Source organism: Eleutherodactylus coqui, chromosome 2 (assembly GCF_035609145.1).
Source record: "Eleutherodactylus coqui strain aEleCoq1 chromosome 2, aEleCoq1.hap1, whole genome shotgun sequence".
Classification (NCBI taxonomy): domain Eukaryota; kingdom Metazoa; phylum Chordata; class Amphibia; order Anura; family Eleutherodactylidae; genus Eleutherodactylus; species Eleutherodactylus coqui.
In genome coordinates, this window is record NC_089838.1 from 151515250 (window position 1) to 151542501 (window position 27252).

Sequence of the window (27252 nt, forward strand, 5' to 3'; positions counted from 1 at the left end):
TATTAGCCTTTCTATGCAATCCTCAAGACCTGAATTGATGAATTCTAAACATGTTGCAGCTTGATACATTTATTTTGCTTTACATTAATATGCGTCTGACAGAAACAATCCAATTAGTTGTTTAAACATATCAATAGTGAATTTGTAAATTTTAGGTAAACTTATATGTGCGCTGTGTACAAGTGATAACTGCCTCCAGCAATATTAGATGTTTGCCGGAAGTCTCAGAAACTGCACTGCTCAACAGATTGTTACTTGTGGCTTCAATCAGAAAACAGGGGGTATTGGTAAAAAAGACTTAAAACAATTACACTCACCTTTCAACACCATTATACCACTGATATATAGAATTACTTTACATGAAAGTTGATTATGGCCCCCTGTCCATGGCCGTGACAGAATATTGCTAGCAATATTCTGCCGCGAGGAAGCAGGGGGGAGAGCTGTCAGGTCTCCGTGCTGAGCCTATCTGACAGGCTCACCGCGGAGAATTACGGTGAATCGCGGCATGCTGTGATTTAAATACTGTGAGCGGAGAATCGCTACGATTCTCCGCTCGTGGACATCAGGGCTGCACTTTCCATAGCAACACTATGGAAAGCGTTCACTGTGTTACCCGCGGCCGGATTATCACCATGGATTACGCAATGAACAATCGCCCGTTGACAGGAGCCCTTATCTTGTAAAACCATTGCATTAGTTATCTTGTACTGATCTGATTTTTAGACACAAATATTTTTTCAAGGATTCAAACTTATGTCAATTCAAGTTTTTACATTAAACATTTAAAATAATGTTGGGGATTTTTTAGATTTACCATCCCACTATTTATATTTAAAACAAATTGCCATTTTCACTCCCTCCTTGTTGTGTAGAGATGAGTGAGCATACCTGCTAAGGGCAATTACTCGAGCGAGCAGTGTCCTTAGCGAGTACCTGCCTGCTCGGAAGAAAAGGTTCGGGTGCCGGCAGGGAGCAGCGGGGGAGAGCAGGGGGGAACGGAGGGGAGATCTCTCTCTCCCTCTCTCCCCCCCCCCCCCCCCCGCTACCCTCTGCTGCCGGCCGCACCTCACCGCTCACCCGCACTGGCAGCCAAACCTTTTCTTCCGAGCGGGCAGGTACTCGCTAAGGACAATTGTCGCTTGAGCAATTGTCCTTAGTGAGTATGCTCGCTCTTCTCTAGTAGAGCGAGCAGTGCCTTATCCGAGTATATCCCCACTTGTCTCTAAAGATTCGGGGGGTGGGAGCAGCAGGGGAGAGCGGGGAGGAACGGAGGGGAGATCTCTCTCCCGCTCCCCACCACAACTCACCTGTCACCCGCGCCGGCCCCCCGAATCTTTAGAGACGAGCGGGGAGATACTCAGCTAAGACACTACTCGCTCGAGTAATGTGCCTTACCGAGTATACTCGCTCATCTCTAGTAGAGATCCCTTTACAGTAGTCACATCATCAGCATCACAGGCAGACTTACAATAAAAGTTAACATTTATATATAGTTAACACAGAATTTACTATTCAAAATAGGTAATGACTCCAGCTCTACACTTCTCCCTCCCTGCACAATGACCTCTGCACAGGTCACAGAGCATGCCTACAACATAGATGTCAATTGATGAACTCCAGAGTATTGTTTCCTATGGTCCATATGACAGCTCTAAAGCATATCTCTAATACTATCAAAAGCAGATCATGCAAGAGTATTATGTACAGGAAATAGAATTAAAATTTACAAAACAGAAAATAAAAAGACTAGAAAAGGATATGTATCACTACTATCTAGTATTCGAGGGGTTGTCATGCAAAAAATATTGTTTATAGTTAAATTCAGCTCATAATTATAAAAATGCATCTATTCCCAAATATTCCTGGATTAAAGGGGTTGTCCCGCGAAAGCAAGTGGGGTTATACACTTCTGTATGGCCATATTAATGCACTTTGTAATGTACATTGTCCATTAATTATGAGCCATACAGAAGTTATAAGAAGTTTTTCACTTACCTGTTCCATTGCTAGCGTCCCCGTCTCCATGGTGCCGTCTAATTTTCAGCGTCTAATCGCCAGATTAGACGCGCTTGCGCAGTCCGGTCGTCTTCTTTTCTGAATGGGGCCGCTCGTGCCGGAGAGCGGCTCCGTGTAGCTCCGCCCCGTCACGTGCCGATTCCAGCCAATCAGGAGGCTGGAATCGGCAATGGACCGCACAGAAGCCCTGCGGTCCACCGAGGGAGAAGATCCCGGCGGCCATCTTCAACCGGTAAGTAAGAAGTCACCGGAGCGCGGGGATTCAGGTAAGCGCTGTGCGGATTTTTTTTTAGGTCCCTGCATCGGGTTTGTCTCGCGCCGAACGGGGGGGCTGTTGAAAAAAAAAAAAACCCGTTTCGGCGCGGGACAACCCCTTTAATGTTAGAATAGAGCCACCTGCTGTTTCTATTAAATAGACTTTCTGTGTTCAGTCCACCTCAGTAAATGTTCCAAGGTGATCGCACTTTAGGCCCACTTCGACAGGACAAGTGTCGGGCAAACGATGCCCGACACTCGTCGCCGCACATACTAGCCACCGTGTACCTGCACAGGAGCCAGTATTAAACCTCATGTCGACGGGGACCGATCCGCAGTGGGTATCACGCACGCGTGATTCGCGCCCCATAGGAATGCATTGGACAACCGCAGGTAGTTAATTAAATGCCTGCGGATGTCATTTTCCCTTGAGGCGCGGATTGCGTGTGCGGGAAATCACCCGCAGCGTGCTCCATTTTAGTGAGGGTCTCCCGCGGGGACGGGTCCCGCAAGCTTCTATTGAAGCCATCCGGATCCGCGGCACACCCGCAGCTGAATTCCTGCTCTCCGGGGCGGGAGCGTGGGGGAGCAGGAGTTAAAAAAAAAAAAAGACACATCTGCCGGGCCGAAAGCAGATCCAGCCGAGACGGAGGGAAGATCCGCAGCGCCCGGACAGGTAAGTAAATCTTCTTTTTAGGCCTCATGTCCGTGGGAAAGGAGGGACCCGCTGCTGGATTCTGCATGAAGAATCCGCGGCGGGCCTGATTTTCCCTGTGGACATGAGGCCTTACTGGCTCACAGCGGGCGACTGAAGGAGATTTCTCTCCTCGCTCTCCCGCCCCTCTTCATTCACTTAACATAGCATCCGTTCATTTTTCGGGGAACATTCCTTTGCCTATAAAACTGTACATTCCTTTAACCCCTTGAGTGGCGGGTTTCTTACCACCCTGTCATGCCCACCAGGACAGGTTTTTTAAATGGTCTAATCATTGAATTTCAACTTATTTTGAGGTCGCGTTCCAAGAGCCATAACTTTTTCATTTTTCCATTGACACAGCCATATAAGGGCTTGTTTTTTGCGGGGCAAGTTGTACTTTTTGATGGAATCATTTTTGGGTATATATAATGTATTGCATAACTTTTGTAAAAACATATGTAGGGAGATTGGGGAAAAAAAAAGAAATTCTGCCATTTGTTTTTTTTATTTCATTTTTACAGCGTTCAGCATGCAGAATGAATAGTGTGTCAGCAAAATTCCATCGATACCAAGTTTATACAGTTTTTATGTCTCGCTATTTTTGTACATTTTAAGCATTTTCTTTTTTAAAGGTTTGCTTTTGTGTCGCCACATTCCAAGAGCCGTATTAATTTTATTTTTCCATTGCTGGAGCTCTAGAAGGCCTTGTTTTTTGCAGGATGAACTCCAGTCTTCATTTATCTATTTTTTTGGAACATGTAAAATTTTGATCGCTTTTTATTCTATTTTTTCTAGTGGCAAGATTAACAAAATCTGTAATTCTGGCATGTTTTTTATATTTATTTTTCACTGCATTCTCCGAGCAGTATAAGTAATATATTAAAGTCCTTCTTCAGGCCAGTAGTATTATGCCAGTACCAAATTGTAATACCGTATATACCGGCGTATAAGGCGACGGGGCGTATAAGACGACCCCCCAACTGTCACCTTATACGCCGGTATACAGTGGAGAAAAAAAAAAAATTCATTACTCACCTCCCCCGGCGTTCTGTCGCGCTCCGGCAGGATGTCGCTCGCTCCTCGTCCCCGGCGCAGCATTGCTTTCTGAATGCGGGGCTTGAAATCCCCGCTTCCAGAAAGCTAATACACACGCCGGCAGCTATGACATCATTGAATGGCTGTGATTGGCTAAAACACACGTGGCTTCAGCCAATCACACTATTCAATGACATCATTGAATGGCTGTGATTGGCTAAAACACACGTGGCTTCAGCCAATCACACTATTCAATGACATCATTGAATGGGTGTGATTGCTAACACGTGCGCCTTCAGCCAATCACAGCCATTCAATGCTGTCATGGCTGCCGGCGTGTGTACTAGCTTTCTGGAAGCGGGGATTTCAAGCCCCGCATTCAGAAAGCAATGCTGCGCCGGGGACGAGGAGCGAGCGACATCCTGCCGGAGCGCGACAGAACGCCGGGGGAGGTGAGTAATGAAATTTTTTTTTTTTACACTTTTTTTTTTTTGTATTACCGGCGCATAAGACGACCCCCGACTGCAGACCCGATTTTTCGGGGTTCAAAAGTCGTCTTATATGCCGGTATATACGGTAGTTATTTTTCTTTTTTATGACTTTTTCACACTTAAAAAAATAAATAAATAAAAGTTTTTAAATCGCCCTCCTTTTGCCATATCTATAATAAAAAAAATCTAAATCCTAAAAGAAAAATACAAATTTGGTATTGCCGTGTCCATAAATGTCCGATCTATCAAAGTAGTGCATTATTTACCCTGCACAGTGGTCCGAAAAAAAAATAAAGAACGCCACAAATGCACTTTTTTAGTCACCCTGCTCCCCAGAAAAAATGCAATATAAAGTGAACAAAAAGTTGTATGTATTCTGGATTGGTACCAACGTAAACTACAGGACATCCCGCCAAAAATGAGCCCTCACTTAACTACGTCGACAGAAAAATAAAGTTATTGCACGCAGAAGATGCAGCAGAAAATAATTTTAAAAAATTAAATGTCTTTGAAAAAAATACAAGTACTACAGCAAACAAAACTATACAAGTTTGGTATCGTAGTAATCATACTGACCCATAGAATAAAGTTATTATGTCATTTTTGTTGCAGTTTGTGCGCCGTAGAAACAAGACGCACCCAAAGATGGTGGAATGTCTTTTTTTTTTTCATTTTACCCCACTTAGAATTTTGTAAAAGTTTTTCAGTACATGATATGGTACTTTAAATAGCACCAATGAAAAGTACAACTCATTCCGCAAAAAACAAGCCCTCATACAGCGACCTCAATGGATAAATAAAGTTATGATTTTTTTAAACGGGGGAATGAAAAAAAGAAATGGGGAAAAAAGAAAAAAAGGGGCCATGTCATTAAGGGGTTATATAATGTACCAACGTCCTTCTCTGGGTCATTATGACACACAGTTACCACATGTGTGATTTTATTTTAATTTTTTTACAAAGTAAAGGGAGACAAGTGTTTTTTTTTTAATAATTTTTTTAGTTTTTTGCTTTTTGTCCCTTTAGGGGACTTCCGCAGGGACCCATCAGGACCCCCTGATCACTTTCTGGGGGTCCGATGGTGACAGCCCTTTACATGCTGCAGTCACATAGACTGCAGCATGTAAAGGGTTAACACAGCAGAGATCAGAGGTTTTCTCTGATCTCTGCTGTAAGAGCTGGTGCCTGGCTGTCCTCTGACAGCCAAGCACCAGCTCTTCCTGCCACAGAGACCGTCGGCTTGCTTCTGGCAATCTGATGGTCTCTATGGCAACCTATAAACAAAGCAGGAGACTTAGAAGGAGGAGTTTGCCGGCAGATCGGCAATATCTTCTGCTTCTGTTTTTCAAAGCCCTTGCTTTGTTCTCTGTGGGACTGTTCAGGCAGAGACAATGCCACAGCTTATGGCGTTGTGCTCTGCAGCTCCCATAGTGATGCATAGCCCGGAAATCTTCCAGGCTATATCACTATCGGCAGTGGAGCTCGTCCCGGAAAATTTCCGGGCGTGCCACTCAAGGGGTTAAAGCAGTTATGAAAAACTTTTTGGAGCTGCCTGCTTAGAATAATGACATTTACAGATGATTTGGTCACATGAAAATAATTTACAAGGTAGTTTTGTTTGAATTATCTGTGTGACTATAATCAACTCTACAATGTGCCATCATTATGACAACCTGGTCAATGCAGTACATTTATTTAACTGTAAACATAGATGGATTGGGGAATTTAACATTGATTTCTGTTATCCCATCGTAAGCTGTAGAAAATATTACTTCTATACGTTTGCTAAATTGATCCTTCTAATAAAAGGCACATAAAATAAGTCAAAGTATTTTATGCTCACATCTGCCAAGGTGTAACTCTTGTATCTGACTGAAAAGTTAAAGGTTTTTCATCTGTTTGTCTGAGCAGGAGCAAATTAATCAGTAATAATGAATGGTGGTTAATGAATCATGATGAGCTGATGAAAAATGCCTGAACTGGAACGTATTATTTTTACTGGCCTTGAAATGAGTGCTTAACCTAAGCCATTTAAAATGACTGTACAAGTATTTTGAAGGTCTTGGCTGCCCCTGCTCTTTTCATTAGTAAATGCATGTATTCAGTACTTATTTTAGGTCCATGGACTGTTGGGGGACTTGAAGGTGATTCTAGTGAACAAACAAAACAGTAACGAGGAGTAACATTACATTTAGACAGTTCAAAAATCAAAGCTGAAGGTCCACAGAATCCCATTATATTGGGAATAGTACAAAGCTGCACATCTGGCAACAAGCACCCGGTATGATGTAACCGGCAAGCACCCGGTATGATGTAACCTGCAAGCACCCGGTATGATGTAACCTAGAAACCAATCACATCCATGTCTGTGCCTTGTCATAAGTATGTATGCTATAAGTGTGTATAAATATCATGCCTCTTCAGATCTATTCCATTTTTAGCCGGACTAAGAGCCCGAGAGGTTCACAAGCTCGCTATTAAATCATGTATTTTTGTTAGCCATTAAAAGGTATCATATCTATAAGATTACGTGGTTTCTCTTGCTGGGAACAATCACATTATACAGGTATCCGGTATGGTGTAACATGCAAGCATCCAGTATGATGTAACATGCAAGCATCCGGTATGATGTAACATGCAAGCATCCGGTATGATGTAACATGCAAGCATCCGGTATGGTTTAACATGCAAGCATCTGGTATGATGTAATATACAAGCATCTGGTATGATGTAACATGCAAGCATCTGGTATGATGTAACATGCAAGCATCTGGTATGATGTAACATGCAGCATGAGTTTTCTAAAATGTATTTATATTTAATAAAAGTTGCATGTAGGAAATAGATATTTATAATTGCGCACGTTTCTTCACATGATGAAACAGAATCTCATCATGACAACCCTTGGAAATCAGGGTATTACGAAATTTATCTTTTATATGCAGTTGCTTATGTAGTACTTATATTGTCACTACGAATAGTCTCCGTCCCCGGTGAGGCTCAGAATCTAAATTCCCTTTTTCCAGGTCATCATCCCGACGGCCCCATTTATATATGGAGGTTGCCCTCTGACCTCGGTAGGGACAGGAAGAGCTTAAAAAGCACCTCCTTTTCCACCATGCTTCAGTGTCTTCCTGTCCCTACGGTGGCTAGATGAAGCAGAGCTCCAGAACCGCAGATAGACCTGTTCGCCACGAGGGGAAATGCAAAGTGCCGGGACTTTTACTCGCTCAATCCAGGAGACAACCCGTGCGGAGTAGATGCCCTGTCCCAAAGCTGGGACATGGACTTAGCCTACGCCTTTTCCCCCTTCCCACTGATCCCACACACCCTCAGAAAAATCCAGAACAGCCGGGTGTCAGTTATCTTAGTCGCCCCCATGTGGGACAAAAGACCCTGGTATCCCCTACTAAAAGCCTTAACGATCCAGGGTCCACTTCTACTACCGGCCATGGAAGATCTCCTTCTCCAGGGCCCGCTAACATACCCGGGGGTCGAAAAATTGAAGCTAGCGGCATGGATGCTGAAAGCATGATACTGCGAGGGAAGGGACTTTCCCACAAAGTAATTACCACCTTGGCAAAAAGCCGTAAACCTATAACTACAGCCATCTACGATAGGATATGGAGGAAGTTCACAGACTTCTGCAAACTAGATCCAGGCAAAATTCCAGAGATCGACATACCCGCAATCCTGGAATTTTTGCAGGCAGGCCTAGAGAAAGGCCTTAGCTCGAGAACCCTTAAGGTTCAGACAGCAGCACTGGGGTCTTATCTAGACTTTCCTTTGGGAGAACACCACTGGGTTCGTAGATTCCTCAAAGGGGCAGACAGGCTTCAGCCTTTTATTAGGGAAACCTAAACCTAGTCCTAAATACTTTTTGCCAACCCCCATTTGAACCCGTCTCCCAACTCCCCCTAAGATTACTCACGCTAATAGTTACCCTTTTAGTCGCCATAACTTCGGCTCGGAGAGTAGGGGAACTACAAGCCTTATGCTGTATTGAACCACATATGCTAGTACAAGACGACAATCACTTTTAAGTTAGACCCAGCCTTCCTACCAAAGGTGGTGTCAAAGTTCCATAGGGAGCAGACAATCACTCTGCCCTCCTTCTGCCAAAATCCCAGTAATGATAGAGAACGAGAATTTCACAACCTAGATGTCAGGAGGGCCGTTCTAGCGTATTTAGAAACTACCCGCTCTTTCCGGAAAAATAACAACCTCTTTATCCAATTTCAGGGGCCGGCCAAAGGAAAGACGGCATCTAAGGGCACCATTGCGAGGTGGATCAAGACTGCCATCCAAGAGGCATACAAAGCCAGGGCCCTCGATCCCCCGGGAAGAATTAGAGCCCACTCCACACGCTCTCTCTCCTCCTCTTGGGCAGAAAAAGACCAGGCGTCTGCCGAGCAAATTTGCAAAGCAGCCACCTGGTCTAGCATACACACTTTTATCAGACACTACAGCGTTAACGTCCAGTCGGACAAAGACCTGGGCTACAGACGAAAAGTCCTCCAGGCAGTAGTCCCACCCTAAAAGTCACGTATGATTTGGTATACTCCATATGTAAATGGGGCCATCGGGATGACTACCTGGAAAGATACGGATTACTTACCGGTAGTCCCTTTTCCAGGAGTCATCACGACGGCCCATAGTTCCCTCCCTTCTAAAATAATCTTTTCAATGTAAATATGACCGAATATAGGGTAACATTTTGGTTTAAGTAAAACATTGTCCACCGTAATAATTTGTAAGTCACTAAAGCATGGTGGACAGGGAGGTGCTTTTTAAACTCTTCCTGTCCCTACCGAGGTTAGAGGGCAACCTCCATATGTAAATGGGGCCGTCGTGATGACTCCTGGAAAAGGGACTACCGGTAAGTAATCCGTATCTTTCAGGCACACCCACATAGGTGAATTGGTTTCCAATGAAAATGACCTATCTGCAAGGCCTGCCTTAGGTTTTGTAGTGCCCCGTGCAAAAACATTCTTAAACAAGTAAACTTATTCATAAAGTAGCCAAATTGCATCATCATGCATAATGTGTGTAATTCTGACAGTGGCATTTAAATGACCTGATCGTTGTTTGGTATACCTGAACTCAGTGCTTCACCTTTCAGCCCATAAGTTTAACTTCTAGTGCTAAAAGTAGGGAACAGAGTCTCCTTAAATTGCATACCATATTGGAAAGGCATCCAGTGCATATGCTGTGACCATTCAAAAACCTAGCAAAGCAGCTAATAGAGATCATTTGAACAAAAATAATACTGCTTTGCCCACAACAAACTGGAGACACATAAAGATAAATGCACATTGCAGGTCAGGTAAACATCAGGAGAGGCAGATAGTGTACACACTGACTGCAGAGCTGAGAGCTGTGTAAGTGTGGGGAAGCTAAGCCTGTGAGGATGATCTAACTGCTAGTTGCTAGAGAAGCTAAATGCCTAACCTCAAGCAGAGGGGCTGTACTTCAAACTTTATTTACAGTTAATACAAAAAAATAGTTAATGAGGTTATATTATAAGATTGATGAGACATAGGCTATTAGTGGAGTATAAGTTGTCTGAAACGTTAGGCATGCTTTAAAGTGATACTTGTTTTATATATTGCGTATACTGTGTTACACACATTGCTTGTATATTTTGATACGGTCATAATTTTGTGGGGTTTAGGGCTCCTTCCCACAGACGGCTTTTCGCTGCGTATTACGCGGCGGAAATCCGCTGCGTTGCCCGCAGCTATTAGCTTCTATTGAACCTAATAGCACAATGCTTACAGTGCGGAATTCCACCACGGAATTCCGCAAGGTAAAATCACCCGTCCTCACCCGCAGCATGCTCTATTTGCTGCTGGTGTACGTGCGGACGGCTTCCATTGCAGTCAATGGAAGCCGTCCGTCACGCTATCTTTCGCTGTAGCACAGCGGGAGATGACGCGGCCGGTGCGTCATGTAATGATGTGGGTGTGTCATGACGTGGCCGGCGCGTCACGCGCTCTATTGCGCATGCGCGCCGAAGCGTCATGCGGGGGATGTAGGACGCTGGATCCGCAGGTAAGTATTGGGGTCTCTGGGTGGCGCCGTGACGGGCTCTGCCGCGGAATTCCGCGGCGGAGCCCATCACGGCCGTGTGAAGCCGGCCTTATAGTATTTTTACTTGCTACACTACTAAAGTTAAGCATTCACCTCTTCATAGGACTGGCTTCATGTAACAGGCTCCACTCCCATCGGCGTTGGCGCTTCAGCCATAATTTCGTTCCTCTGTTCATTTTTGTAGCACAGTAACAGAATTAAAATGGAAATAAACTGATCAGTTTTTTCCCCCATTGATTTCAATGGGGTTTTTATAAAATAGAAAACAAAAAGTTTCCAATTTTTTTTTATTTAACTGAACAGAAAATGCAGCCTGCGGTACTGTTTGCTTGATTAAAAAATGGAAACCAAACGGAATGGAAGCAAATGGTAAGGTTTCTGTTTTCTAAAAAAAATATTAAAATCGATGGGGGAAAAACTGATCAGTTTCTTTGTTTTAATTCCGCTTCTCTTCTACACAAATGGAGCAGGAAAATGACTGAAGCTGAAAGGCCTCATGTCCACGGGCGTTTTTTCACCACGTATTACATGTGCGTTAAACGGACGGTGAATGGAGTAAATGAAAGTCAATGGATTTTTTGTTGATCCGTGCACACGTGTGTATGGACACTGCATGTTAATACACGTGAGAAGAAAAAAATCACAGGATGCTGTATTTTACCACGTATTAACTGCGTACAGCCCTATTGATCTCTATGTGTGCGTGTGAATATGCAATGCAAACGCAGGGCTTATGCAGCCCATGTGAAATGCATGTTGCTAGTATACATGTAATGAAGTGATAGAAAAGCAGGAAGAAGTTGTTGCGTTTTTCAGCACGTGTATAGAAACATGCATACACAGCTATATGTGTGAAAAAACGCACATGTGATCTTATGCAGGAAAAAGCTTCAACACGCAGAGGTAAGCAGCTAATTACACGCAGCGTTTTACACATTCGCCCGTGGACGCAAGGACTAATGCAGGTGTAAACTGAACCATACTAAACATCTCTACCGGTATTACTTTGCACCACACAACTATTTATTTTGATGTAGTTTTGTGTGATGTTTAGACTTGGCAAAACAAAGAAATCTTCTTTCACGAAGCGCTTCATTATTTCCAAGCACTCACAAATTGATTTTTAACAGGCATATGCCTAAAGTCTGTCTCACACAAGCATATGGTAATGGCGTATATGATGCACATTGATTTTGCATTCGTAATATGCTGTACCAATATTCTATAGCATGTTCTATCTCGGCATATATTACACGCGCATACACAGCAATATAGTATGAGGTGATGGGCGGCACCTAGTTTGTACGCAATGTCATTGCGCACTGGCTGCATGCTGCGCATGTAAACCTTGCACACTGAGACAATGCGATGGGAAATTGATTCTTCCTGCACACTTGTGGGAACCAATTGTGATTTCCGCGAGCGAAGGAAAAATCGTAGCATGCTTTATTTCCATGCGTATTCTGCATGGCCGGCTTTTATTGAAGTCAATGGATGCCGTCTGACATTGCGGACAGACCCAGATTCCATGTCATCGCCAGGCGATGACACGTGAAAAGCAGGATTTTTTTTTTTATCTGTACTGCGCATTTCTTAATGAACATTGAAATGGCACCCCCATCCATACTGTAGGTTGGGAGTCAAGGGTAGAGGACATCTATAGATAGCAAAGAACAAACAATACAACTTTTAATACTCACGTGTTAATTTCATATAAACTTCGTGAAAACACATTGTGTAAAGAAAATAAACTTCTATGCAAATAGTCACTTTTTTGTTGAGGACTGTTCCAAAGTGAAAAAAAAATTAATGATATTTTGCGTATACATTACCTAATTAGTGACTCTTACGCATTCCTCTACTGTACTGGTGCATGTAGTTTAGATGTGGGTCCACTCATTATTATATAGCAATATACTTTCTACAGTATGGCAACATATTAACCCTTTCCAATCCAATTTATATCCTAGTTTTCCTAGGGGGCTTACTCTTTTTCTGCCGTTATACAATGGCGCTATATGCTGGCTAAAGCCAGTACTGCATGAGGGGACACGTTGGATAGGCTCCGACAGCAGAGAGGCTGGCATTATATAGTAAGAGAACCCCGACGGATGTCTTCCAACATCGGAGCTGTACAGCCCTAAATCATAATGTCTTCAGAGGTCAGACAGTGGATTGGAAAGGGTTAAAGGTCTTCACTTTTATCTTGGCTTTAAAGTATTCTGTTCTGTCTCTTTCCTCTCTGAGATGGGCTACTGGTATTTTCCTGCATGTTTCATTTAGAAAATGCTTATCTTACATCCAAAATTGCAGGTGCATTTCTATATCTCAGATAGAGGAAAACTGAATTTGTCAAATAGTAAATCTTTGACTTGGATGGCTCCTAAAGTGTTTCCTGGTAGCAGTTACCATGGCAATTCTGATCCAGTTATTTGGACAGCTGTAGAAATATCCCATTTATCTTTTTCCATTTGAAATACCTTTGAAACCTTCCATATAAATGACACAGCTAGTAGGATAAAAATTCAGCTCAGGAAGTGAATGCAGAATGATATTAGGCACTGCATTACCGACTAATCCACATATGTGTATATAGTGAGCCACACATACACAAGTATATTGGTAAAGTACAGCTGAAGATTACCTCCAGCAACATATGTGAGCATCCGATGAATGATTTGTTGCGCGAACAGAGGAATCTTATCAGTATATTGTGCACCTGCCGTCCGGGGAAAGTATCACTTTAGTTTTTGTGTACCTTTCATTTGCACGTTATTGGTGATCATACTTTTTGTAAGATAAACATCTGAACTTTCTTTTCGGATTGATATTGCTTCAGAGACCGTCTTTATTAGAGATGAGCGAATGTACTCGTCCGAGCTTGATACTCGTTCGAGTATTAGTATGTTTGAGATGCTCGTTACTAGAGGCGAGTACCACGCGATGTTCGAGTTACTTTCACTTTCATCTCTGAGACGCTAGCGCGCTTTTCTGGCCAATAGAAAGACAGGGAAGGCATTACAACTCCCCCCTGCGACGTTCAAGCCCTATACCACCCCCCTGCAGTGAGTGGCTGGCGAGATCAGGTGTCACCCAAATATATAAATCGGCCCCTCTCGCGGCTCGCCACAGATGCATTCTGACAGAGATCAGAGAAAGTGCTGCTGGTGCCGGAGCTGCTATAGGGAGAGCGTTAGGAGTTATTTTAGGCTTCGAGAACCCCAACGGTCCTTCTTTAATACGCAGGTAAGCGTTACAGCAGGCTTGCACAAAATTGTTTCCTGGATCTGCTGTCTTTGTTACATGATCGCCGTCATCCCGCCAGAGGGAAACAGTATACCTAATATTATACGCTGCCTACAATATCTATCTGCTGGGGGTAGTAGTCCTAATTAATACGCAGCTAAGCGTTACAGCAGGCTTGCGCAAAATTGTTTCCTGGATCTGGTGTCTCTGTTACATGATCGCCGTCATCCCGCCAGAGGGAAACAGTATACATATTATACGCTGCCTACAGTATCTGTCTGCTGTATCAGCTCAGCATTTAAAAAAAATAGAAGCAAAATACTTAAGGCCTACTACTGGCCTTTGGCCACTTGACTGCTTCTGCGCTGTGAATTCCACTAGCTCAGTCATACGCACCTACGTCTCACTACAGGCGTGCGCAAAATTGTTTCCTGGCTCTGCTGTGCGTTCCGTAAGGGAAGTCAGCCTCCAACCACAGGCCAATAAGCGGCACATTTAATTACAGCGTTCTGTTTCTGCACTACTGGTAATACAGCATGCTGAGGGGTAGGGGTAGACCTAGAGGACGTGGACGCGGGCGAGGACGCGGAGGCCCAAGTCAGGGTGTGGGCACAGGCCGAGCTCCTGATCCAGGTGTATCGCAGCCGACTGCTGCGGGATTAGGAGAGAGGCACGTTTCTGGCGCCCCCACATTCATTTCACAATTAATGGGTCCACGCGGTAGACCTTTATTAGAAAATGAGCAGTGTGAGCAGGTCCTGTCGTGGATGGCAGAAAGTGCATCCAGCAATCTATCGACCACCCAGAATTCTGCGCCGTCCACTGCTGCAACTCTGAATCCTCTGGCTGCTGCTCCTCCTTCCTCCCAGCCTCCTAACTCCATTACAATGACACATTCTGAGGAGCAGGCAGACTCCCAGGAACTGTTCTCGGGCCCCTGCCCAGAATGGGCAGCAATGGTTCCGAATCCTCTCCCACTGGAGGAGTTTGTCGTGACCGATGCCCAACCTTTGGAAAGTTCCCGGGGGATGAGGCTGGGGACTTCCGGCAACTGTCTCAAGAGCTCTCAGTGGGTGAGGAGGACAATGACGATGAGACACAGTTGTCTCACTCAGGTAGTAGTAATTGGAGTAAGTCCGAGGGAGGAGCGCACAGAGGATTCGGAGGAAAAGCAGCAGCACGATGAGGTGACTGACCCCACCTGGTTTGCTACGCATACTGAGGACAGGTCTTCAGAGGGGGAGGCAAGTGCAGCAGCAGGGCAGGTTGGAAGAGGCAGTGCGGTGGCCAGGGGTAGAGGCAGGGCTAGACCGAATAATCCACCAACTGTTTCCCAAAGCGCCCCCTCGCGCCATGCCACCCTGCAGAGGCCGAGGTGCTCAAAGGTCTGGCAGTTTTTCACTGAGAGTGCAGACGACCGACGAACAGTGGTGTGCGACCTTTGTCGCGCCAAGAACAGCCGGGGAGCCACCACCACCAGCCTCACCACCACCAGCATGCGCAGACATATGATGGCCAAGCACCCCACAAGGTGGGACGAAGGCCGTTCACCGCCTCCGGTTAGCATCACTGCCTCTCCCCCTGTGCCCCAACCTGCCACTGAGATCCAACCCCTTTCTCAGGACACAGGCACTACCGTCTCCTGGCCTGCACCCACACCCTCACCTCCGCTGTCCTCGGCCCCATCCACCAATGTCTCTCAGCGCACTGTCCAGCCGTCGCTAGCGCAAGTGTTGGAGCGCAAGCGCAAATACGCCGCCACGCACCCGCACGCTCAAGCGTTAAACGTGCACATAGCCAAATTTATCAGCCTGGAGATGCTGCCGTATAGGGTTGTGGAAACGGAGGCTTTCAAAGGTATGATGGCGGTGGCGGCCCCGCGCTACTCAGTTCCCAGTCGCCACTACTTTTCCCGATGTGCCGTCCCAGCCCTGCACGACCACATCTCCCGCAACATTGTACGCGCCCTCACCAACGCGGTTACTGCCAAGGTCCACTTAACAACGGACACGTGGACAAGCACAGGCGGGCCACTATATCTCCCTGACGGCACATTGGGTGAATTTAGTGGAGGCTGGGACAGAGTCAGAGCCTGGGACCGCTCACGTCCTACCCATGCCCAGAATTGCGGGCCCCAGCTCGGTGGTGGTATCTGTGGCGGTGTATGCTTCCTCCACTAAACCACCCTCCTCCTCCTCCTACGCAACCTCTGTCTCGCAATCAAGATGTGTCAGCAGCAGCACGTCGCCAGCAGTCGGTGTCGCGCGGCGTGGCAGCACAGCGGTGGGCAAGCGTCAGCAGGCCGTGCTGAAACTACTCAGCTTAGGAGAGAAGAGGCACACGGCCCACAAACTGCTGCAGGGTCTGACAGAGCAGACCGACCGCTGGCTTGCGCCGCTGAGCCTCCAACCGGGCATGGTCGTGTGTGACAACGGCCGTAACCTGGTGGCGGCTCTGCATCTCGGCAGCCTCACGCACGTGCCATGCCTGGCCCATGTCTTTAATTTGGTGGTTCAGCGCGTTCTGAAAAGCTACCCACGCTTGTCAGACCTACTCGGAAAGGTGCGCCGGCTCTGCGCACATTTCCGCAAGTCCCACACGGACGCTGCCACCCTGCGCACCCTGCAACATCGGTTTCATCTGCCAGTGCACCGACTGCTGTGTGACGTGCCCACACGGTGGAACTCTACGCTCCACATGTTGGCCAGGCTCTATGAGCAGCGTAGAGCTATAGTGGAATACCAACTCCAACATGGGTGGCGCAGTGGGAGTTAGCCTCCTCAATTCTTTACAGAAGAGTGGGCCTGGTTGGCAGACATCTGCCAGGTCCTTGGAAACTTTGAGGAGTCTACCCAGATGGTGAGCGGCGATGCTGCAATCATTAGCGTCACCATTCCTCTGCTATGCCTCTTGAGAAGTTCCCTGCAAAGCATAAAGGCAGACGCTTTGCGCTCGGAAACAGAGGCGGGGGAAGACAGTATGTCGCTGGATAGTCAGAGCACTCTCCTGTCTATATTTCAGCGCGTTGAGGAGGAGGAGGAACATGAGGAGGATGAGGAGGATGAGTAGGAGGGGGAAGAGACAGCTTGGCCCACTGCTGAGGGTACCCATGCTGCTTGCCTGTCATCCTTTCAGCGTGTATGGCCTGAGGAGGAGGAGGAGGATCCTGAAAGTGATCTTCCTAGTGAGGACAGCCATGTGTTGCGTACAGGTACCCTGGCACACATGGCTGACTTCATGTTAGGATGCCATTCTCGTGACCCTCGCGTTACACGCATTCTGGCCACTACGGATTACTGGGTGTACACACTGCTCGACCCACGGTATAAGGAGAACCTTTCCACTCTCATACCCGAAGAGGAAAGGGGTTCGAGAGTGATGCTATACCACAGGACCCTGGCGGACAAACTGATGGTAAAATTCCCACCCGACAGCGCTAGTGGCCGAAGGCGCAGTTCCGAGAGCCAGGTAGCAGGGGAGGCGCAGAGATCAGGCAGCATGTACAGCACAGGCAGGGGAACACTCTCTAAGGCCTTTGACAGCTTTCTGGCTCCCCAGCAAGACTGTGTCACTGCTCCCCAGTCAAGGCTGAGTCGGCGGGAGCAGTGTAAAAGGATGATGAGGGAGTACGTAGCCGATTGCCCGACCGTCCTCCGTGACGCCTCTGCCCCCTAGAACTACTGGGTGTCGAAGCTGGACACGTGGCCTGAACTCGCGCTGTATGCCCTGGAGGTGCTTGCTTGTCCTGCGGCTAGCGTCTTGTCAGAGAGGGTGTTTAGTGCGGCTGGGGGAATCATCACAGATAAGCGTACCCGCCTGTCAACCGACAGTGCCGACAGGCTTACACTCATCAAGATGAACAAAGCCTGGATTTCCCCAGACTTCTCTTCTCCACCAGCGGACAGCAGCGATACCTAAACAATACGTAGGCTGCACCCACGGATGGAAGCATTGTTCTCTATCACCATCAAAAACGTGGACCTTTTAGCTTCATCAATCTGTGTATAATATTCATCCTCCTGCTCCTCCTCCTGAAACCTGACGTAATCACGCCGAACAGGCAATTTTTCTTAGGCCCACAAGGCTCAGTCATATAATTTTTGTAAACAATTTTTATACGTTTCAATGCTCATTAAAGCGTTTAAATTTTCACCTGAACCAATTTTTATTTTAACTGGGCTGCCTCCAGGCCTAGTTACAAATTAAGCCACATTAACCAAAGCGATTAATGGGTTTCACCTGCCCTCTTGGTTGGGCATGGGCAATTTTTCTGACGTACATTAGTACTGTTGGTACACCAATTTTTTGGGGCCCTCACCTACAGTGTAATCCAATTAATTTTTTGCCCACCTGCATTAAAGCTGACGTTACATCAGCTATGTTGGGCACTGCAATGGGATATAGTTATGTACCGCCGGTGGGTTCCAGGGAGCCACCCATGCTGTCGGTCGACACGGAGTTGTAACTGCATGTGTCCACTTCTAAAGAACCCCAGTCTGACTGGGCCATGCAGTGTGGGCCGAAGCCCACCTGCATTAAACATGACATTACCTCAGCTGTGATGGGCAATGCAATGGGATATATTTATGTACCGCCGGTGGCTTCCTGGCACCCACCCATGCTGTCGGTCGACACGGAGTTGTAACTGCATGTGTCCACTTCTAAGGAACCCCAGTCTGACTGGGGCATGCAGTGTGGGCTGAAGCCCACCTGCATTTAATCGGACGTTACCTCAGCTGTGATGGGCACTGCAATGGGATACATTTATGTACAGCCGGTGGGTTCCAGGGAGCCACCCATGCTGTGGGTCCACAGGGAGTTGTAACTGCATGTGTCCACTTCTAAAGAACCCCAGTCTGACTGGGGCATGCAGTGTGGGCCGAAGCCCACCTGCATTAAACATGACATTACATCAGCTGTGATGGGCAATGCAATGGGATATATTTATGTACCGCCGGTGGCTTCCTGGCACCCACCCATGCTGTGGGTCCACACGGACTTCACAATAGGGAGTTGTACCTGCCTGTGTCTATGAATTAAAAACCCCGGTCAGGTTGGGGCATGCAGTGTGGGCCGAAGCCCACCTGCATTTAATCGGACGTTACCTCAGCTGTGATGGGCACTGCAATGGGATACATTAATGTACAGCCGGTGGGTTCCAGGGAGCCACCCATGCTGTGGGTGCACACGGAATTCCCATTGCGGAGTTGTACCTGCCTGTGACTATTTATAAAAAAACGCGGTCTGACTGGGGCATGCAGACACCTTGACAGAATGAATAGTGTGTGGCATATAGGTTCCCCATTGCTATGCCCACGTGTGCAGCTCCTGATGGCGGTGGCACAGAATTATATTTCTCATTGCTTCTGTACAGCATTGTGGGCTATCGCCCCGCCCCTTTTAAAGAGGGCCGCTGCCTAGCCGTGCCAACCCTCTGCAGTGTGTGCCTGCGGTTCCTCCTCATGGCAGATGCACTTATAAATAGACATGAGGGTGGTGTGGCATGAGGGCAGCTGAAGGCTGCGCAGGGACACTTTGGTGTGCGCTGTGGACACTGCGTCGTGCGGGGGGGTGGGGGTGGGGGGTTGGGCAGCATGTAACCCAGGAGAAGTGGCAGCGGAGTGTCATGCAGGCAGTGATTGTGCTTTGTTGGAGGTAGTGTGGTGCTTAGCTAAGGTATGCATTGCTAATGAGGGCTTTTTCAGAAGTAAAAGTTGTTGGGAGGGCGGGGGCCCACTCTTGCCGCTATTGTGGCTTAATAGTGGGACCTGGGAACTTGAGATGCAGCCCAACATGTAGCCCCTCGCCTGCCCTATCCGTTGCTGTGTTGTTCCCATCACTTTCTTGAATTGGCCAGATTTTCACAAATGAAAACCTTAGCGAGCATCGGCGATATACAAAAATGCTCGGGTCGCCCATTGACTTCAATGGGGTTCGTTACTCGAAACGAACCCTCGAGCATCGCGATAATTTCGTCCTGAGTAACGAGCACCCGAGCATTTTGGTGCTCGCTCATCTCTAGTCTTTATACATCACAATTTTATTACTACTATGTACAAATGATGTTTTTTTAACCTGTCCTATATACTGTATCTCTGTTTCCAGCAGGACCGCCCTTTGTCTTCAATGGCAAAACCAAGCCTAGTAGCGTACAATTAAAGGGGTTGTCCCGCGCCGAAACGGGTTTTTTTTTTTTTTCAACCCCCCCCCCGTTCGGCGCGAGACAACCCCGATGCAGGGACGTACAGAAAGCTCACCGGAGCGCTTACCTTAATCCCCGCGCTCCGGTGACTTCTATACTTACCTGTGAAGATGGCCGCCGGGATCCTCTGCCTCCGTGGACCGCAGCTCTTCTGTGCGGTCCACTGCCGATTCCAGCCTCCTGATTGGCTGGAATCGGCACGTGACGGGGCGGAGCTACACGGAGCTACACGGAGCCCCATAGAGAACAGGAGAAGACCTGGACTGCGCAAGCGCGGCTAATTTGGCCATCGGAGGGCGAAAATTAGTCGGCACCATGGAGACGAGGACGCCAGCAACGGAGCAGGTAAGTATAAAACTTTTTATAACTTCTGTATGGCTCATAATTAATGCACAATGTATATTACAAAGTGCATTAATATGGCCATACAGAAGTGTATAGACCCACTTGCTGCCGCGGGACAACCCCTTTAAGTGCTCGGCGTTCTAAGTTTAGAGCCTTCCACTTGGCAACTGATCATTTTGTGCATTTTCTAGTTGCTTCTAGGCAATGATAATGCTACTAACCTGCATATGTAATCCACTTACCGAAAACTTGTTTATAGGTTAAACTGCTGATGGGTAAAGAGTAGAGATGAGTGAGCATACTCGATAAGGCAAACTACTCGAGCGAGTAGTGCCTTATTCGAGTACCTGCCCGCTCGTCTCTAAAGATTCGGGTGCCACCAGGGCGCGGGGAGGGGCGGGGGAGAGTGGGGATTAACGGAGGGGAGATCTGTGTTTTTTTTGTTTTTTTTTGGATTTTTTTAAATGAAAAAGGAAGCCATGTGTTGCATGTCAAAAACTGTTTTAATAGAAATGTGTAGGACAGCTATGACTGTACCAGCTGAAGGGCACAGTAGTAATACTGCCGCCCTACTGTTTGCAGGTGCAATCTTGCTTTCAGGGATTGTGCTAAACTACACGAGAGCACACTGTATGAAAGCAATGTAATAGCCTGCATCAACCATGTGTTGGTATGTCTTAGTTGTCAGAAAACCTACATGAGACCTATATATAGTGCCATAAAGGTTGCCTTTTTAAATAGCTACATTTTCTACCTGCCCCCGTTTACCATGTCAGATGAATAAAGTACTACAACATTTGTTTATCAGTTGCAAACATAAAAGAAACATTAACTTCATGGTAATTAAAATAACTTTGGCTTGCAAAAAAAAGGCCAAGTACCAAGGAAAAGCCTAGTTCTGAAAATGTCTTCTCCTTGGGATCCAAGGCCTCAGACCTGTGTCCTCTGGGCACAGCTCTGGGGTTAGGCTGGGGGGTATAAGAGGGCTTGTGCCTATGAAACTGGCCATGGGTTCGCTGTGACTAAGCCTGAGACCCATGGCCTGCTTCATAGGGCATGTATCTGGGGTAATGGGGTTGGGTAGGTGCTGGAGCAGAGTACCACCTTGTGCAGTTGTGCCTCCACCAGTACAGGGCTATGAAAAATTCATTAGTCTTGTACAAAGGCAGTGTAGCCTCAAAAAGGGTAGCTATGTCCACCCTAAGTGGGTTTCTGAAGTCTGGGGCCAAACATCAGCATTAAAGATCTGCCCAATCCTCCTGCCTCCTGGTCTGCAAGTAGCTCACAACATTCTGGTTTACCAGCAAACCAGGAGAAGAATGGAGCCGTCAACCTCGCTACCTTGGAGCTGTATGCTGGCTCCTGGGAGCCGATGGCGAGTGCTGCCCCAGATCTTCAGGGTACTGAGGTACCTCTGCACTAATTCTGCAGGAAGATGAGACTGCGGCAGCCTGGGATAACTCCCCTTCTTTCTCTTCAGGACCTAATGGAAGAAAAATACAATTTAATTAAAGTGGTCTTCATAGTTTTTGTTGCATTCCAACAAAGTTGCACGGAGTCTATACAGTTAATAAACACAGGTAAGTATTGGTCTGCTTTTCATGGAACAAACAGGGTGGATATAAAGTGCAAAAACGCTCTGCAATGTACAAGAGGTAGCAGGCCATTTACATCATGTTTTGGTGGTATTTATAGGACATATGAAGGTCCACAATAGTCCAGCCTAGTGTCAGTAGCTTTACACACTGTACCTCATCCTCTTCCACCTCCTTTTTCCTCTTCATTGGCCTTCTCCTCCTGAGTCGACTCCATGTTATAATGAGCACTGGGAGCTGGCATCTTCATTTCCACATTCCTTTGAGTACAGATTGCCTGTGGAGGGCTGACCACACGCACTGACCCACCCTCATCTTCCTCTCTAGAGGGAAAAACACGTTTGGGTGTCAGCGAATTCAATGTCTTGGCCTTCGCCCTCTGTTTTTTTGGACTGTTCTGTTGACATTTGCACCGAATGATGAAACATCTCATCAGTCATCCATGTGCACTGCTTTGAAGTGTGCTGGGGATTTGGCATAGGGTAAAGTAGAGGGGGGATGCTCACAACTGACTGGTGAAGACTGCTTTGAGCCTGTGATTGGGAGGAAGAGGAAGTGGTGGTACTTGAGGCATGCTGTGTCATCCACTCTATGCCCTGTTCTGCCTGCTACAGGTGTAACGCACGGGCAAAACCACTTCTAAGGAATGGCAATAGGCTTGCCCTGCTTTCTGCAGAACATGAAGCTGTTGCTTCAGTGGGAGCCTCTTGAAGTGCCAACTTAGCCAGTCCTCTACCTACTCCACCTACACTATTGATATGTTACCTAGCCCTTGCTATCTTCAGCTTTCCTTTTTTTACTTTGTAGTTTGCAGAAAACAACTGCTAGCTGTGTAAGACCTGCAAATAATTCATAGTGGCCAACCTCGTAACTTTGAACAACGTCTGAAGCCACTGGCACACGTGTGTATTTGCTGTTTGCCTGTTTGGGTGTCTTTTTATTTAACTTTTAGCAAAAATTGCCACCAACTAAACAGGCCACAATCCCTGAGCACCACGATATGTGAGAACAGAAGGCCACAGACTATAGCTTTTATCTTTGTGAACTGTCCCTGTTTTGCACAGCATAATTTGATTTCCCTCACCGAACTAGCTGCATAAAGCATGTAAATAATTTTTAGAGGCCAGACTTACGACTTTGAACGTCTGTAGCTACAGACAACTGCAATATTCCCGATGCCAGGTAGTTTGTCTGCTTTGCTGCTATATATGGTGACAGCAGCAGAAATATACCCTCACAAAATAGACAGACCATGTTTTGTATAGACATAAACGTGATGCAGCTTCTTTCTCTGGTCCCTCTAATACAACCTCGTTTAACTTAAACAAGCTTTCACACCGTCAGGAATATATCGTCTGTAGAATATCTGTCCTTAAGAAAAGAGCATGTTTTATATATAGGAATATAAATGTAATACAGCTTTTTTCTCTGGTCATTAATACAACCCCAGTATAGAAGGTTTCACACCAGCAGTAATATATCCTCTGCAGAATATCCGCCCCTAAAAACAGATCATATTTTATATAGGCATATAAACTTGATGCAGCTTCTTTGTCATATGCTCCGCTGAAAAATGGTCACTGGTTACACCTTGCCTATGTTACATATAGCTAGGTCATGTGATCCAGTCGTCTAATGAAACTGCTGCCCCTATGCAAGATGGAGGACACATTTGGTGACATCACCAAAGTGCCCTGGGTGCTGATTGGCTGCATGCTGACCTCTGTACCAGGCATTATAGAAAATGTGTTTTTTCATCGATTTTCACCAAAAGTCAGGTCATGCACTCTCGATTTGGTTTAGTAAAAATTGGATTGATTTTATCGCCCGGCCAATCAAAAAGGAGCAACATTACTCAGGAGCTCTTGTATTTGATTTTTTTTCCTTGGATATTCTTATGATGGGCTGAATGCATACTGAAATAGACAAAGAAAGCAGACTTAACAATACATAGATAGGAATGGACAGAGGACACAACAAAGTTGTTGGTGCCTCAAAATAATCAGCTGCAGTACATAGATTAAGAATAGAGATGAGCGAACGTGTTCGGCTCCGCCCCTTTTCGCCCGGACACCGAACTTCGCGAGGAATTCCGTGTTCGGGCGAAAAAAGTTCGGGGGTCGCCGTGGCAGCGCGGGGGGTTGCGGCGGGGAGTGGGGGGGAGAGGGAGAGAGAGAGGGCTCCCCCCTGTTCCCCGCTGCTGCCGCCCGCGCCGCCGCGCCTCTCCCCGCCCCCCGGCGCCCCCCGAATACTTACGCGCGAACACGGAAGTCCTCGGAAAAGCCGGTGTTCGGGTGCGTAAGTGTTCGTTAAGAACACGTTCGCTCATCTCTAATTAAGAACAAGAAGAACCGAAAGGACAGAAAGCTCTGCTGCTTTTTAGTGCAGAAGGCAAGTTATCATAAGTGACTACCCTATAAAGAGCTGTAATAGCTGACTCTGGTTGTTAACATCTGTGAACCTCTTGTCATTATATCCATGGGTATAATATCTTATATTGCAAAAACAGAACAGAATTGATATAAAACAAAACACACACGAGGGCAGTTTTCCATTAGAATTTACATTCTCTTTTGGAGAAATGTTCTTAAATAATTGTGACTATTCTTAGCAAGGTAAGCTTAGAAAATAATGAGTCTAGAGGAGATGAAGACTTAAATGTATAAAGATATATTCAGGTTACGAATCAGGGTGCATTCAGAGACTTTTTTGTCATCTTTACTCATTTTAAATTTAAATCTAGGGAACAAATGAGTACTTGTACAAGATGAAAGGAACAGTAGAGGAGAATGCCAGGACCTCAGCCCTTCCTCCCATAAGGTGTCTAAAAAGGTTAAAGAAAACATAATTTGCCAGTATGAAGAGGCCCCTCATATAATCTTAGTACTAAATGATGATTATGATAATTGATGCAGTTTGATATAATCATAAATAAAACAAATTTTAAAATATACTGTATAAACATTAGTTTTAGATTGCAGGATACTTGCTGACTGTATTCAAATGCATCATCGTCAGTGTTTGTTTTGATTAAAGTAGTTAACTAATCAAGTACATCAGATAATCACCAATCGTGTACGTAATAGTGAGTGACGCTTGCTTGCATTTTTTTTCTTTTTTAGCAACGACAGGAAAGAACTTAAACTCTAAGGCCAGATTCACACTAACATACTTGTATCTGTGCGCACATGAGCGAAACGAACAATGCTTTTTTGCATGCGCATCAGTGTATTTTACTGTTTTCCAGTGCGCAATGCATTTGCTCGCAGCAAAAAAATATGCACCGATTGAAATGGCTAATTAGTCTGAGTTCCAAATATGTTCATTTTTCTGTGCAATTTCGCAGTGTTTCACACATCTCCTTGCATATTTTGCACACATTTGCGCATCCCTATAAACTCCTATGGTAACTTTCGGTGTGCAGGAAAATAGATAGAGCGTGTTGCATATTTTTTGCGTGACCAAAATGCAGAGGAAAAATATGTGCATGTGAATGAATCCATTAAAAGCAATGTGTTATATTTAGAGATGAGCGAGCATACTCGCTAAGGCAAACTACTCGAGCGAGTAGTGCCTTATTCGAGTACCTGCCCGCTCGTCTCTAAAGATTCGGGTGCCAGCAGGGAGCCGGGTGCGGCGGGGGAGAGCGGGGAGGAACGGAGGGGAGATCTCTCTCTCCCCCCTTCCCCCTGAGCTTCCCCCTGCTCACCGCCGCAACTCCCCTCTCACCCGCTCTGGCAGCCGAATCTTTAGAGACGAACGGGCAGGTACTCGCATAAGGCACTACTCGCTTGAGTAGTTTGCCTTAGCGAGTATGCTCGCTCATCTCTAGTTATATTCTCTGCATATTGCATTCACAAATATTGCACATGCAAATATGCCTGTGTGAATCAGGCCTGAAGAGAAGCTTTATAGAGTGCAGTTCACTTCCCTTTCACATCTCGGTATATATTGAATCTAGAGATGAGCGAGCACCAAAATGCTCGGGTGCTTGTTACTCGAGTCGAACTTCCCGCGATGCTCGAGGGTTCGTTTTGAGTAACGAACCCCATTGAAGTCAATGAGCGACTCGAGCATTTTTGTATATCGCCGATGCTCACTAAGGTTTTCATTCGTGAAAATCTGAGAAATTCAAGAAAGTGATGGGAACGACACAGAAACGGATAGGGCAGGCGATGGGCTACATGTTGGGCTGCATCTCAAGTTCACAGGTCCCACTATTAAGCCACAATAGCGGCAAGAGTGGGCTGCCCCCCCCCCCAACAATTTTTACCTCATTAGCAAGGCATACCTTAGCTAAGCACCACACTACCTCCAACAAAGCACAATCACTGCCTGCATGACACTACGCTGCCACTTCTCCTGGGTAACATGCTGCCCAACCCCCCCCCCCCCCTGCAAGACCCAGTGCACACCAAAGTGTCCCTGCGCAGCCTTCAGCTGCCCTCATGCCACACGCTGGCCTCATAGCCACACCACCCTCATGTCTATTTATAAGTGCGTCTGCCATGAGGAGGAAGCTGAGGCACACACTGCAGAGGGTTGGCAGGGCCACTCAGCGACCCTCTTTAAAAGGGGCGGGGAGATAGCCCACAATGCTGTACAGAAGCAATGAGAACTCCAATCCTGTGCCACCTCCGTCAGGAGCTGCAAACGTGGGCATAGCAATGGGGAATCCATGTGCCACACAGTATTCATTCTGTCAAGGTGTCGCATAGCTCAATCCACACTGCAAGGGGAAAGCCATCAGCGCTCTGCCCCCTACCCAAGTCAGTCAGTGCCTTTGTGCCAGACAGGTCAAACACCGCAATGGGAACTAAGTTTGCACCAACAGCATAGGTGGGTCCTAGGAAACCCAAGACATGAACAAAAAATTGATCTGAGCGGCCAAGCATGGCAGACTTGCACTGCGCCCACGGCATAGGCCTCAGCCCACAGATTCAGCAATCCTAGGCTGGAAGCGGACTTTCACTGCACACAGGACATAGGCCTCTGCACAAACCCTCAGCAATCACGTGCCTACAGCGGACTCCAATGCTAGCGTAGCTGTGCACGTCTCATCAGCGCTGTATTGCTCCTGTAGTTTGTACCAATGCAGTGCCCCGGATAGTAGAGCTAACGTCTGATTAAATACAGGTGGGCTTCGGCCCACACTGCATGCCCCAGTCAGACTGGGGTTCTTTATAAGTAGACAAAGGCAGGTACAACTCTGTGTGGACCGACAGCATGGGTGGGTCCCAGGAAGCCACCGGCGTTACATAAATAGATCCCATT